Raw genomic sequence first — 16,485 nt, 5'->3', positions numbered from 1 at the left:
AAAGAAATATTTTATAAGCTCTTTATCTATCTATCTATTTATCTATCTATCTATCTATCTATCTATCTATCTATCTATCTATCTATCTATCTATCTATCTATCTATCTAAATGTGTTTGTATGTGTGTTTGTGTCCGTGTCTGTGTGTGTGCATACCAGTACTGGGCATGTACTCAGGTCCTCGTTTTCTCACTGAGCTTGCTTGTGCAGAGCTGGTGCTCTGCCACCAGAATGATGCCTTTAGTCCAGCTGTTTGCTGATTAATTGGACAGAGTTGTGGATTTTCTGCCTAGATTGCCTTCAAACCACAATCCTCTGATCGCAGCCTCCAAAATAGCTGGGATTACAAGCGTGAGCCACTGGTAGCCAGCTCCACCTCTTCATATATAACAAAAATTAGCTTTTCATGACTTTAAGAAGCCTGATTTCTGAAATCAGGCAAGATAGGAAATGGAAAGACATACAGTGAAAAGAATTGGATATTTAAATACCTTAGTAAGCATGGTAATGATGGTATTAATGAGATCCCCAAGAGTTAATTTCAGAGGATGAAGCCTCCCATTATAAAAACCCAAATGTCAATCAATACAGGGCATTACCCACGGAGAGAGCTCTTCTGCTTTTTTAGTTAATGTCTTTACCCAAAGAATTAACGAGGTTATAACTATTAAATTTCAGTAGCAATTAGTTAGGATAATACTGAGTTCCCAGTTTTAAGTACATTGAAACATTTATAGAAAGAAAAAGTTTGAACAGGAAGATTTGTAGACTGCAATTCCCTCTGTAGTCTTTCCAACCATGCTAATATTCCTGCACAGTAGCTTAATGTACACATAAGCAGCCTGGAGGCCATGAGCTAAATTGTGTTGTGATAGGGAAGAAGGCATCAGTCCATACCCTTGACCATATGGTGTCTGGGCTTTGAGAGAAGATGGATCAGCCCCTGTAAGGAGTAAGACATGATCCATCCCCACCCCTAAAGGTATTGATGTATCAGCCAAATGAGGAAAATGACCTACATCTAAAGCAAGACTGAAGAGGGCGAGAATTGTAGGAAAGGAGAATTAGGCAAACTTTCAGAGTTTTAGCATTATGTGGAACAAGTCCAGGGAGAGCCAGACAGAGAAGCAACTGTAAGTCTCAGTCACATGCCATTTAGAATCCAGTTGACTTCATGTTTTCCAAACTTTGGATTACATCTGAGTTACTCAGAAAATGAGAAAAGTGACTCGTGACCCAGAATATCTGGAACAGGTCATTTCTCCCTTCTTTCTCCTCATTCAATTGTTTTCACCAAGATGACTAGTTTGGGTGGGGAGACAGAGGCAGTCTGTGGAGTAGGAGAGGTAAAAAAAACTTCCACTGTGGCTAACAAGTAGAGTTAGAGTTAAAGTTCCAAAGGTGAATGTTTTCCATACTTTGGGAGAATTCAACTCAAAGCTCAGGCCTGCCAATCATTCATCACATGGTAACTGCTTCCCAGTTACCATGGAAAATCAAGAAACTTGAGATGCATACATAAGAAGAATTTGAAGGTGTCTTACACCAAGCAGAGTCTTATGAGATGGAAGTTTTAGCAAGGATTGATTTTAATATGATAAACTAGGGGAAAATGTTCCCCAGGCAAGAAAATGATATAGTTTCTTACACACCCTTATTTAACTCTGTATCCTCTTAATTATTCCTTTATTATTGAGTTTGGATTATTTGATGAGCCTCCCCCCTTCTGTTTTGTGCCAGTACGAAGGCACTCTACCACTTCAGGACACCTCTACTTCCTTCTTCATGTTTTTCTTTTTAATTTAAATTTTATTGAAAAGATGATATTCAGACGGGCTACAATTACATAAGTCAGGTAATGAGTACATTTCTTTTTGAACAATGTTACTCCCTCCCTCATTTTCTCTCACTTTTTCCCCTCCTGACCACTCCTCCTCCATCCCCTAAGTTGTAAGATTCATTTCCAGCATAATGTCTTGTGATGCTTGGGTTTGATCAATCTTCTATGACTTGGGTTGACAAGTCATCGTTGGATATTATTTCTCAAAATATTATTTAGATACCTGAGCCCCTCCTCATTAAGAGGTCCCACAAACTCACTGGTGCTCTTTTTTTTGGATAATTTTCTCTCTTGTCTTTGGGATAGTTTCTACTTCTCTGACATCAAACTTCCTAATGAATTATATATCTACTATAGATATTGATAGTATAAGTAGATACTACATCTAATAGGTACAATATCTACATGAATCATCTTAAATCTAATGTAATAGTGAATATTTCATCTGATACATTGTAGTTTTATTTTCTTTTTAATTTTTTTTGGGGTCCAGTCATGGGGCCTGAACTCTGGGCCTGGGTGCTGTCCCTCAGCTCTTCAGCTCAAGGCTAGCACTCTACGACTTGAGCCACAGCACCACTTCCGGCTTTTTTCTTTTTGCTTATGTGGTGCTGAGGAATCCAACCCAGGGCCTCAGGCATGCAAGGCAAGCGCTCTACCATGGAGCCCCCTTCCCAGTCCTTCTTTTTAATTTTTTAAATTGTCTTTAAGTGATTTACAGAGTTTCAGTTTAATATACCAGTCTGAGTACATCTTGATCAATGTCAACCATTCCATCATTCTCTCATATCTGTCCCAACCCCATCCATCCACTCACATTACTTAGTTCTATTTTCACATATGTACCTGATTTGTCCACCCTTTCTGTCTTTATTCATCTGCTCTAGAAATTTCATTTGAGTCTTTTAAACATATTTGTCCACTTAGCTTTATGAACCTAAGAATATAGTCACAAAAGCATTTTAATTACATTCTCTGTTAACTGTATCATCTGTATCAATTTTGGATCCAGCATTGATTGATGTATCAGTCTCCCCAGCTGGGTTATTTTTTCCTATCTGTCCACATTTTATAATCTTCATGCTTTGTGAAATTTACATTTCTGGGTGTTGGATATTTTTGCATTCTTATAAATCTTCCTCTGCTTTGTTCAGGATGATCTTCAATTACTTAAAAAGTTTGGTTTCTTTTAGTTCTTTCCAGATTGGAGGCAGTTCTCAGGCTATGGGTAATTTTTCTCCTGGTTGGGGGGAGATCCTTGTTAGTACTCTGCTCAATGTATCTGAATTATGCGTTTTCCTCATAGGCTGACAGTGCCCAGATCGTGACAGGGGTCCATACTGAGACATCTAGGGTTCTCCTTGGGCAGTCCTCTTTCCCTATATCTTTTTAGCCTGTAACTTCTCACTCCTTTGACCTTATACTCTCAGCTGTCTTCAAATCAGAATCCTAACTGGCTACCTCAGTTCTTTAACCCCATGTGATGGCTTGAAAACTCTCAGGTTAGTAAGCTCAGGCAAATGAAGGCCTCATTTCCTCTTTTCTATCTCTCAAAATCACTGTCTGCCCAGGTATTTTGGGGTTGCTTCTGGGTCCAGGTCGCTGCAGCCTCCTCCCCCACGAGCCTCCTCAGCCACTGCAGACTAAGCAGCCTTCTCTCCAGAGTCCCGGGAACTCTGGCTTTCATTTTCCCTCCCTGCACCTGATCACCTGCGTGCCCCAGAGACGCAACTGTGGGCCCCAGCCAGGAGATCACCCCCAAGGCCTTGAAGAAGAATGAAGCTGTGGAGGAGGCAGAGAATGGAAGACCCACGCCCCTGACTAGGCGAATGCTAATCAGAAAAATAGGGAGCTGGAGACTGACAATGAGGTAGATGATAAAGAAGAAGGTGGGGAGAGGAGGAAGAAGGTAATAGCGAGGAGGAGAATGGAGATGAAGATGAGAAAGCTCTACAGGCACATGGGCAACGGAAGAGGATAAGGATGATGATGTTGGTACTAAGAAGCAGAAGACTGATGAGGATGAATGGACAGCAAAAAGAAACAGTACCTAAAAACAGGCCTCCGTGACCTATTCGTCCTCCACTCCTCAGAATCTAAACGTGGTTACCTTCAAGTAGAGAACCCCCTTCCTGTACCCGCCCCCCAGCCCCTCTGAGGGCAGCATCACCAAGTTCCCCACCACTCCACCGAAACCACAACCAGAATTTGCAACACGAGAAGAAAATACCTAAACTTCAAAGGCTCTTTTTGTTTCTTCAAAGTTTTAAAGTGGAAAATTTGTTTGCATTTTTTTACGTTTTATATTTTTGAACATAGGGTCAGCCATTTTTAATGATCTCAGATAACCAAACCAGCCTTCAGTGCATTCTATCCTGCTTCTGACTTCTCATATTGTGACCATGTTCATTGTCATCTCAAAGGAGAAAAAAAAACACATTGTAAAAACACAAAAGCAAAAACAACAAATCTTATTCCAGAATTATAGTAACTTTTATTGTGTATGTATTTAGCTGTACTATAAAGTAGTTGCTTTGTATGAGATGGCTAAGAAGGCCAAATAGAAAGGGTTTCTTTTTTTAAAAAATCTATGAAATTGCTGTTTATTTTTTGGCCTGTTTGATGTGTGAAAGAATGTTGAGCAACAATAAACTGGAATTCTATTTTGCTGAATTGTTCTTAAATAAAAAAAACACTGTCTATTGCTCAATATCAAGTACCTTGAAAATTATTTTGTATATTGTCTTTCTAATTTGCTTTTCTGTTGGTTGGTTTTGTTTGTTTGATGCAGATGAAAGGTAAATCTTTTCCTCATTACTCTATGTTGCCTAAATGTTCATCAGTGGTAGCAGGCAGGACTTTTGAAATATCTAATAATCAATAACTTACCTCTTATATTTATATATTTAGGATTTGAATGAGAGATTTGGTTTTAGGTCATTTCTCTGTATATTTACACCATTTAAAATTTTTTTCTTAAACCTTACAAAACAAATAGGGAAAGTAATACCATTGAATTCCTCTTCCAGGAACAAGAATTCTGTTGAAGAATATTCATTTTTAAGTTAGGACACTGGGCCAAATTCAATTTAAGCAGAGTCTATAGATCCAAATACCTACATAAGGGATTGAGAGACAGAAAGTATATGCCAGATGCAGTATGAAATAAGAGGAGGAAATGGTATGGAACTGGAGAGGAAGCAACTGTTCAAAGTTACCTAAAAGCAATACTACAAAAAAGTCCTAACTTTCTAGCCCAACTTAATCCAACTGTCTAAATCCTAAACTCTCACCAGCAGTACTTGTATGCTTTTGTTTTGTAATTTTATCATTTTTGTTTATAACCAAAGTATCTTTAAAACCAAGAACATATAGTATTAATAACTATAGGCTACTATTATTAATGTTAATAAGTCCTTCTAATGGGGTCATAGGCTCTCACAGGCATTTTAACCATGACAATACAAAATCATAAATGAGGAAGCCAGTGAGCTTTTCCTAAAACAATGAGTATTCTTTTACCATCTTAAAAAGACCTATCCACCAAGATTAGCCATCCACTCATGTCAAGACAGTGCATCTCTTCTGTCTTCCCAGCCAAAACAACCCATTTATTACAACCAGTTTCACTTGTTTTGCAACATGCTTTGGTCAATATTTTCTTAAGCTAGGAAGAAAGCTGGCTGGGCTGGAAATGGGAAACTAGTCTTAGAAACCTGTTGATAGAAGCTGGCAGAGACATGTTGGAGAGGTGGGATTAGTGTTTTAAATATAACAATTTACAGCTTTCAATGGTTATGGTCCTGTTTCCAGTTCCTAGTGGAAGCTAAGAGTATCATATTAGGAACAAAAATAATATGTAGGATTCTATGTAATATAGCTTGCTATGATGCTCATAAAGTTCTAATTCCTCCAAGTAGTCTACACAAGTACAGACTCAGAATATCTGAGTCATGTTATGAGCAAAATACATGCTCCTACTAATATTCAGTTTCCTTACCTTTTAAAGGGAGTCAAAGAATTTCAACATACAATAGTCAGATAAAAAATGTTGTTTTTAATATCTAATAAAAATGACACAAGATATTAATTATACAAAGAAGAAAGCTCATGTTGGGTAGGCAGTCTACAAGATAACCCTGTCCAGAATAAATACTTTGAAACACAGATCACTGCTGTGACAGTGCCCATTGACTTTAACTGTGAGGTTTATGGGTCTCAGAAATTTTTGAAATGGCAAACGTGTGTGTATGTGTGTGTGTTTGTGTGTGTGTGTGTGTGTGTGTGTGTGCGTGCGTGTGTGCGCATATGCACAGACATGTATCCTGGGGCTTGAACTCAGGGCCTAGGAACTGTCCCTGAGCTTTTCTAGTACTTTACCATTTGAGTCATAGTTCCCTTTCTGTTTTTTAGTGGTTCATTGGAAATAAGAATCTCAAGGATTTTCCTGCTTGTGCTTGTACTCTACTGAGTAGCTAGGAAAATAGGCATGAGTCACTGTCACCCAGTGGCAAACCCTTTTAACTTATTATTTGCTCTAATATCTTAAAGTAAATGAAGTGATTTTTTTTTCCAAGTAGATTTTGTATATAAGTGTTTTCACCCTCAGAGGCTGTTTCCACCTTCTCCCAAGGGACATTTGTCACCATGAGAGATGTTTTGATATCACTACTGCTGCTACTGTCAGGAATGATGACAAAATGTTTTATAATGCTCAGGGTATCCCCACAATGCAAAGAATTCCCCAGCTCCAAAAGTCAGTAAGTCAGAAACAGGTAATCCATGGAATTAAACTATAGCTATGTGCTATGTGATATTATTAAACTTCTGTATAAATTTCAGAGGACAAATACATTTGTTGCTAATTTTTTTTAATTACACTTGCTTAAGAAAAAATAATTTAGGCTTATTTACTCTTTTAAAATATAACCACTTATATCACTTATCACTAATCTTTTACAAAAATCCTTTCATGTTTTCTTTCTTTCTTTTTTTTTGCTTTTGCCCATAGATTGGTGGTGGTTATCTTTCTTTCTTTTTTTTTTTTTTACTGCTATCCAGGAAGAGGCTGACACATTCCAACCTAGTTACATTGACTCAAATTATGAATGAAAATAAAATTCAGTGTTCATTTGGTTATCCTACAGTTGTAACATTCTTGTTACAAATACTACATAGTGCTCAGCTTACTGGTGCACATTTATAATACCAGCATACTCAGGAGAGGCCAACATGTTCTACCTTTAAAATTAAAACAAACAAAATAAAAATGAATAAACAAGATCGACAATAAAAAGCAACAACAAAAAAACCACAACTATAAGCAACGTTTTATATAAAATTGATTTAATAATAAATAAAAAGTCAGGTGCCAGTGGCTAAGGCCTGTAATCCTAGCTACTCAGGAGCCAGCCAAGGCAGAAAAGTCCCCGTGAGATTCTTATCTCTAATTAACCACTCAAAAACAGGAAGTGGTGATGTGGTAGAGCACTAGCCTTGGGCACACAGAGGCTCACAGACAGTGCCCAGGTTCTGAGTTCAAGCCCCACAACTGACAAACAAATAAAAATAAACATAAAGAGGTCACACATGGTGGTACATACCTATAACTCCAGCACTTGGGAGGCTGAGGCAAGAAAATCATGAGGTTTAGGCCAGCTGGGATACTTGGTAAGACCCTATCTCAAAATAAATACATAAACAAATAAATAAACCTCTATAGATAGACAGAAAACCAAATCACTTCACATAGTTGTGGTGTGACCTCAGAAGACAGATGTCTTGCACTCTAAAATTAGAGAGAATGGGAGAAGGTAGGGTATTTTTTGTTTGGTGGACCATAAATATCAAGCACAGACTTCTTTATCCTCTGTTGACACTGTATTTTATTTTGGTACCCTGGTATATATAAACTCACCCTCTCCAAGTTGCAACTATAGCAGAACATACTTTTTAAAAGGCTACCTTAATTCTTTCTGGAGGAAACATTAACGAGACAAAAGAGGCTGTAATGCATGGCTGCTGGCTTTCTCACTTTACTGGCTCACTGTGGGATCTTTCCAGGATTTCTTTGGTTTTTAAACTAGTGATTGTACAATTTTCATAAACTCCTTAAAGTTATATTTTGAAAATTGCACAATCATTAGTTTAAAAATCATGGAAATCCTAGAAAGTAGAGTAGTGATGGAGTAACTCAGTAAATGAAAACATAAAATTGATAAATGTGCTTAGTCCATCCACATAAACAGAACCCACACTCCACTCAGTCTTTCAAAAGAAGAATTCAATACAAAGAGTCCATTGTGTGGGTGATGAATAAAAACAAAAGAATCCAGGGATTAGCAGCCACAGGAAGCCATTATACTTTTAAACAGGTGGGAAGGAGGAGATGGTATTTCCAGAGCCCAAGGCTGATTCCATATTAGGCTTTTCCAACAGGAGATGGAGTCCTGGATGAGACACAGTTGCTGTGGGGGAACCATGCCAAAGGCAGGAAGAGGCTGGGAGCATCCACTGATTTCTTCCACCCTCCAATCACCTGACTGCCCCTGTAGGCCAACCCTGCAGGAAGCCAGCTGACAGAGGGCTCTGGATAACAGCCCACAGGGTCAGCTGAGATAAGCAGAGGAGGAGAAGGCAAAAAGTATCCCAAGGCAAACAGGCCAGAGTCATCCCTCATCCTATGAATAGATGCCAATGGAAGAACACATACTCATTTAAGGTATCCAGTTAATATTCAGGACCTTAACCATGTTTGTTCCAATGTAACAAGATGTCTTTAGTTTTACCTGGACCAAGCAATAAAAAGTAAACTCAAAACAAAGAGGGAAATTGGTCAAAAGAAGCACAGTAACATTAGAATTGAGCGTCTACAACTTAGATACATTTTACAAATGCAAGAAAATAGTGAAATAGTGGGGCTCTGGTGGCTCACACCTGTAATTCTAGCTACTCAGGAGGCTGAGGTCTGGTAGTTCAAAGCAGCCAGGGCAGGAAAAGTCTGAGAGACTCTTATCTCCAATTAGCCACCAGAAAACAGGAAATGGGGCTGTGGCTCCAAATGGCAGAGTACTAGCCTTGAGCAGAAAATCTCAGGGACAGCACCCAGGTCCTGAGTTCAAGCCCCATGACTGACAAAAAATAATAATAATTGTGAAATAGGTGTTGAGAAGAGACGCTGGAATTTATCCATACTTGCTTTACACCCGGTAGGCCCTAGAGTCAAAATAGAAGCACATTGTTGATGAACTCTTGACAACATGGCAACAAAACCTCATCACCTTTCCTCTCCAAGTTGCAAACTGTAATAGAACATACTTTTTAAAAGGCTAGCTTAATTCTCTTTCTGGAGGAAAAATTAACAAGGAGACTAAAGAGGCTGTAAGACATGGCTGCTGGCTTTCTCAATTTACTGGCAGAACATGTAAAATATAATTTTACTTTCCAGGATTTCTATGGTTTTTAAACTAGTGATTGTATGATTTTCCTAAACTCCTTAACATTATGTTTTGAAAATTGTGCAATCACTAGTTTAAAAACCATAGAAATCCTGGAAAGGAAAGTGCTAAAGGAGTAACAGTAACAGTTAATAGAAGAGATAAGATCTGGGCTGGCTGCTGGAAACATTTTGACTTTCTTGTATATTATGGGTCTGTGTACTAACAGATCAAGAAAGCTGCTGGAAGCAGTGATGGGGTATGAAGGCCAGGTATGAAATCCTTCCCCATCCCCACCCCCTTAAAAGAAAGACACATTTAAAAGCACAGAGAAATGTGAGCAGGCACTTATGGAGGGAAATGTAAGGTATAGATCCTGGTAGCTTTGGACACAAGTGGGCTTAGCTGGCAAATTCCAGCAGACAGGATAGGATTGAAGCATCCAATATGCAGAACTGGACCTGGCTCAACTCCTCTGGCTAGGGAGAGGGGCAGGCAGCTTAAGTAAGCTGCAGATTTAAGAGAGTATCCATTTTGAAAAGAACATCTCCATTTCTCATTCTGTCAAGCAAATTGGTATTGCAAATCAGCAGTCTCTTGGGGCAAAGAAGGAGAGGTGAGCAGTCTCCTGGAGTAAAGAATGAGAGGTGTCCAAAGGACCCCAGAAGCTGGCAATGTGCTGCTGCTGTCCTTGCTGGTCAGTTGGCCTGGGAAATACAGTGAATGCTATGTTGAAAATGTGTAGCCAGGATAGGAGGTCAGGCTAAGGAGACTCTTAGATGAACAACTAAGCAAGACATTTAGATGATAATGGGCACAGGGCCAAGGGAAGTACCACTAACCTTCCTTTTTCCTTCCCAGAGCTTTTCTTTTTTTTCCCCCTTTAATCTTCTAAGGCTCAGTTTCTTGATGCACAGGGCCCATAAGTTATCAAGTTGTTTGAGAGCTGAAGAAAAAAAAATGTTTTGGGTCTAAAATGCAAAGAAAATGGTAATGTGAAGTTAGTTAATATTGCAAGAGGGAAATTGTATAAATCTCTTTAACTTTTTTCATAACAAAACATTGTACTTTTCATGTAGGATATGGCTCCATGTTCCAGAGTTTGACAGCCTGTGATGAGGCTTGAGAAAATAAAGCCAGGCTTTATGTAGCCCCTGCCTAGAACTTATTGTACCTGTTGTTGTTCATGTGGGGAGGATCAGCATTATGCTAGAAAGGCTGGGCTAGAAAAGAGTAGATGAGTAGAAAGGAAAAGCTCAAATCTTTATGACCAGAAACATGAGGGGCGGGGGAGGAGGAGGACTGAGAAGTGAGTCTGGGATAGCTGCGAAGCCTGGCTTGTTTGAGTGTTGGTAAGTGTAGGCACAGTGCCCCTGGGGATGGTGCACACTGATTTCTAATTTTGGAAGCGGCCATACCAGAGCTTCCAACCCTGCAGACTGGTTGGCAGAAAACCATTCTGAATAGCAGAGAGAACCATCTGGAGGCAGTTGGCCATTCATTGTTGTGTAGTGGTATGAATGCAGAACTGACAAAAGTGTGACAGCAGGGCTTGGTTTCTAAACCAAAGAGGTGTCAGAAGGGAAATGAGGAGTGAGTAAAACTTAGGAGAGAGAGTAGCAGAAAATCAGCCAATCAAAGATCACAACGGCTAAGAGATTCTAAGGATCCAAGGTTCATTTAGTGTGTGATTGGCTGTAAGACAAACTCAGGAAGACCTCACAAACTTAGACAACTAGGTTGCTAGTTGGGAACACAGCTTAATTATATATGCCTCTGTAGGCAGTTTGGAGCCTGAGTTTGAGTGAATATCAATCAGAGATAATTACTTTGAAGGTAAGGTCCTTTGTGTATCCAGATAAATAAGAGAAGGTGCTGCCATTTTTTGAGTCAACTTCAGAGGCAAATGAGGTGAAGTGGCATCAATTTTGGGGGGGAGAAGGGGATGTTGGAGGAGAAAGTGGCCACACAGCATACAGGGCAGAGTCAGAAGTTTAAATAAATTCTTCACAACCAGGTGTTGTGAAGAAGGGTAGGCCTCCACACATTGCTCTGGAGACATTGAGATAACTGAGCAGAATTAGGGACGGAATTTCTGCATTCTGATTCTATAACATCCATATCCTTTTCTCCCCCTCCTTTTTTTCAATATTTTTTATTTTGAAAATACTGTACAGAGAGGTTACAATTACATGAGCAAGGTAATGAGTACATTTCTTATCAAGCATTGTTGCCTCTTCCTTTGTTTTCCCTTCCCATCTCTTCCCATCCTCCCCCCACCCCAACCCCCCACCCCGCACCAAAGTTGTAAAGTTCGTTTTTCGACATAATATCTTGTATATTTCATTGCTGCAATGGGTCCACCTGTATCCCTATTTAAACAATTTGTTTTTTTCCTTCCCCTCCCCAAAGTATACCAACATCAAATACTGTGAAAACAGGGGTTATACCGTGGGGGAGGGACATACAAAGCAACAAAGAAATCATCTTATAAATATGTTAGAAACAATAGCAAGAAAGAAAAATCATTTGATTCCTTATCTTGGAGTTCATTTCACCTACTATCAAGTTATCTGACCGTTTCTGCTTGTCTCAGGCATATATAGTTATTATTTTGACCATGATACTGTGCTACCGTTTTGGGAGATGTTAACTCTGCTGGGATCTATGTAAATGGCAATTATCTACATTTGTTGCTTTAAACTGAATTGTATTTCCCAATAAAAAAATAAGATTAACTTTAGTAAATAAAAAGTATAGATTATAAAAAAGTTAAAAGTAAATAAAGAGGAGGAGATGGGGCAGCTGCACTGAGTCAGTTAGGGCTGTTGCAAGCCTGGTGACCTGTGTCTGGAGAGCTCTGGGATTCCTTGGGGCAATCTCTGGGGTCCGGAGTCAACTGCAATTTCTCAGGATACCTGAGAGTAGAGAAGGAGCACAGCCAGGGCACCAGGAAAAGAGAGAAAGACTAATAGAGAAATTTCAGGATACATTATGGCAACCGTGACCATGTAGATTCTGGGATAGTCAAAGATTTCCAACTATGGTAAGTAACTTAGGTGCTGGCCCTTAGGGAATGCCTAGGAGATGTAGAATCTTTGGAAAATCTTATAGAAGATATACAAAAATATGTGTACATAAATAAAATATATTATATACCTATATATAAATAAAATGAAATCTATGTTTATATATACATATACATTTGTTTTTCTTCTACTGCATTGTTAATGGGGAATTAACAGCAAGATGACCAAGACTTTTCCAACATAATATATTCCCCTAGTTGAAAAATGGTCATTTCTAAACCTTTAGGCATTTAATGGCCCAGAATCTAGAATTACTAGCATTCTAACTATCTTAGAATATTTTAAACCTGATTAAAATTGGTATTTGATTGACTGGCTATAAAAATGTACTGGTCTGCCATTTCAATGGCAGGACACCCTTATTCTTCATATGGTGACAGAAGGAAAACAAAAAAACATATCTCCTTTACAGTAGACCTGACAGAATCCCCACAGGACTAAAAATTCACCAGAATAGTAAAAAGCCAGAAATGTAGAAGGAAATGGAAACGTAGGGAAAGTAAATGAAATTTTGCGCATGACAAATTGCGAAAAAAAAGTTACGAAACATGGATTTTAGCGTTTTCTATGTAAAAGGCCTAAAATTTATAAACACAATTTCCAAATGAGTTGTCCTTTTCTTTCCTTTCACATGAATTACAGAAGCCAAATGTCATTTTTAAATATCTGATCACAAGTGTGAACTTACAGAAATAGGGCCGAGTTTGGTTCCGTAGGAGAAATTTTAAGATGAGGAAAAGTAACAGCCTGATACTACACTGATGGCACACTAAGATTTTCACTAGTGACAGACTGTTATTTAGGGATCTATTTATATTTTTTCTATGGTAGCCAAAAAAGGGAAAGCATGTTGTAATGGGCTAGGTATTCAATAGGTATTCAGTAAATGGAAAACTCAAAGAAAGGTAGTTCTTCATGGATTGGTAATCCAGCATTCACCTTTTATTTTATTAGTCAAACACATTTTTATTAGTATTACTTGCCAGCCCTGTACTCTTTAGTAGTACTTCATTATTTTATCACTTTATTACTGGATAAGGTTATTGAATGCTGCAAGGAGAAAAAAAATGGTATATTGTAACACTTAGGGCAAGATCAAAGTTAGGAAAAAGTCTGTACTGGAACACACTGAGGAACAATTAAGACCTCTTATTGTGGCCATTTATAAATCAACAAGTATAGTATCTGTCAACCTATCCTAGTTGTTGATGTATCCAAACTTTCACTTGGTGTGTAATAATATTTGATTAGTGGTTAAAAAAAGGATTATTATAACACAGATGGGTTTATATAAGAAAAGGTTTGATCAAAAAGGTCATGTAAAAGTTGGTCACATACTATGAAGTTAATACACAGCCACAATGAGTATGGCAGCTTTAATTTGTCCTTAGTTGGGATTTGGAGATGGTAAAAATATTTGCACTAATATTTCCTCTTCCCTTTTTCTCAGTGTTCATTTCCACACTTGGATTTTATTGTTTTGTGTTGTTTGTTTGGAGCTTCTTGATCTGCACAAACATTCTAACAATGCAATTCCAGGTTATCTGCATGTGTTCCACCATGTGAGCCATGCTCCCAGTCATTTTGCTTTGAGTTTGTTCTTCAGATAGGGTCCTTTGCTGATGTCATCCTGTTGGCTTGGGATTCTGATCCTTCCACAGACACCTGCCTAAGATTAAAGAAATGTGCTACCACACCCAGACTTCCCAAGGCAACTGTAAAGTCTGATTTTATGGCTTTCTTTAAACTTCTAGAAATGATTATATTTTAAGAATGAGTTTCTTAAATACCGGAATAAGACTGCCTTATATTAATTTGAAGTGAGCTTTTCTGTCTGTTCTTATTTATAATTCTAGTATGTTTCGGATGTTAATGTTTTTCTGGTTATGAGTGTTTTGCATGTATAAGGAGATAATTTCTACCATGAACTTGAGTGCATTTAAAAGAGATGTCACGAGCCAGGTGCCAGGGCTCATGCTTGTAATCCTATTGACTCAGGAGGTTGAGATGTGAAGATCATGGTTGGAAGCCAGCCGTGGCAGAAGATTCCACAAGACTCTTATCTCCAATGAACTACAGTATTCAGAAAAAAGGCTGGATGTGGTGCTGTGGCTCAAGTGGAAGAGCACAAAAAGGCTCAGGGACAGTGCCCAGGCCCTGAGTTCAAGCCCTGGACCGGCAAACAACAAACAAATGAAAAAACAGATGTCATACCATGGGGATGTAGATCAATGGTGGAATGGGCTCAAGAGCCTAGGTTCAATCCCTATCATCTCCATCACCCCTCAAAATATGGTATGTCTGTGCATTGTACAGAGGTAGATACTATTTGAATCCCTTTTTCCATTTTCTAGGGAAGGAGTGGATTAATGATCTGGGTGTAATGGAAAAGATCTGTAATGGCAGTACTTGGGAAGTGGACGATGTGGGTCTCAGGCTGGCCTGACCAAAAACCTTTAGGCCCTAGCTGAAACAACAAAAAACCCACAAAACTAAACTAAAAGCTGACAAAACAACAAGGGCTTGGGAGGGATGGCTCTAGGGTCGGACTGCTTCCTCTGCCATTGAGGTCATCAAACTCCAGTCTTTATACAAATCAATGTTAACTGATGCAGCTGAAGTCTAATGGAGCTCGGACAGACACACACACACGGTGGGCCCTGGACAGCTCTGAAGAGATTCACTTCGGGGTGTGAGATCCTACGTGGGTCTCCTTGTGGTGAGCTGAGTGAAAAAGTTCCGTCGCTGCCCCCCTTTCTTCCTTTAAATTCTAGGCGGCTGACGGGGCCGGGCGGCTCCTCTTCCCGGCCGGCGCCGGTCACCCCGGGGCCCGCGCGGGCTGCCGGCGTCGGCAGGCCGGGCCTCCGCTCAGCATCCCCCGGCGCGGGACACCGGCGCGCGCCTCCGCCGTCCGTCGCCGCCCGGGCCTCCGCGCAGCTGTCGGCTTCAGCTGTTCAGAGTTGAGCAACAACTCGCCCCTTAGGCTCGGCAGACCGGGGCGCGCAGGCGACAGCGGCCACGCACGTCTCCGTGGCACTGGAGGGGCCCAGGTGGGCTGTTCGGGTAGGGAAGGTTTTCCTGCCGGGCACAGCCCGGGACCCTCGTTCTCCGCACCGGGCGCCCAGCCCCGTCCCGAGTCCGGTGGAACGAGCAATTCCCAAAACCCGGCGGTGGAGTCGGAAGCCCGGAAGTGGCAGGCGAGGGCGGCCGCAGGAAGAGCCGGCGCGCCGCCGCCGCCGCGCGCACGCGCACGCGCACGCGCCTCGGCGGGCCAGGCTGAGGCTGGCGTCGTAACTCGGAAGCCGGAGCCCGGACGGGCCCGGGGCGGGGTGGGGGTGGGGGGGGCGGGGTGCGCGGGGGCGGGAGCGGCGGAGGCGGCCGCCCCTGGCGGCGGGTTTGTTTATCCCGGGGAAGAAGTTTAGGAGCCGGGGATTGGAAAGGAAGGCAGCCCGGGGAGGAGGGATGCGGCTCGGCAGAGGCGGCCGCCACAGGGACTCGCCGCCATCGCCCCCTCCCGCCGCCGCCGCCGCCGCCGCCTCAGCCACGGCTCCCGGGGCCACCGCGGCCGCCACCGCCTCGGCTGGAGGGGAGCCGCCGCCCGGGGCCGCGCGCCGCCGCGCCGCACGTCGGGTAGGTGACCCCCCCCCTCCCCGCGCCCCGCGTCGCCAGGGTCCCCGCGCGGCCTCCGCCCGCGGCCTCCGCGGTGCGGGGAACCGGCCGGCTCCCGCCGCTCGGCCACGGCCTGCCCCGGGGCTGCCTCCCGGCTCCCCTCCCCTCCGTCCTCCCCCCTTCTCCCCTTCGTCCTCCTCCCCTCGGTCCTCCTTTCTGTCCTCCCCTCCGTCCACCTCCCTGTCCGCCCCTCCTCCCCGCACTTCCCCCCCCCCACCCTACGCCCGTCCTCTCCTGGCGGAGGGGGGGGATGGCGGCCTCCCTCCTGGATCTCCCGGCCTCTCGCCCAGCAGGGTCCCCCTTCTCCCCCTTCGTTTTCTCCACCGGCCTCGCCCCTTTTCCTCCGGTCCAAATGTCTTCCTCCCAGAGGAGCTCCGCGCCAGCCAGCCCGCTGGCTCGCTCTGCCACCCTCCCTGCGTGCCCTGCTCACAGCCACAAGAACCGCACCCCC

General features: G+C 42.0%; 1 protein-coding gene across 2 annotated transcripts in view; it reads left to right on the top strand.

The window, feature by feature from the left end:
• Window positions 1-15,742: 15,742 nt before the first annotated feature.
• Window positions 15,743-16,485, top strand: part of Spopl (speckle type BTB/POZ protein like) — a 48,705-nt gene continuing 47,962 nt past the window's right edge. For both annotated transcript variants that reach the window (XM_070023826.1, XM_070023817.1), the window contains exon 1: window positions 15,743-15,995. The gene's annotated coding sequence lies outside the window, so the exon portion shown is untranslated. The remainder of the gene's footprint in view (window positions 15,996-16,485) is intronic.

Source organism: Dipodomys merriami, unplaced genomic scaffold, assembly GCF_024711535.1.
Source record: "Dipodomys merriami isolate MVZ:Mamm:240054 unplaced genomic scaffold, mDipMer1.0.p SCAF_1, whole genome shotgun sequence".
Classification (NCBI taxonomy): domain Eukaryota; kingdom Metazoa; phylum Chordata; class Mammalia; order Rodentia; family Heteromyidae; genus Dipodomys; species Dipodomys merriami.
This window is presented reverse-complemented; position numbering and strand designations above follow the sequence as displayed.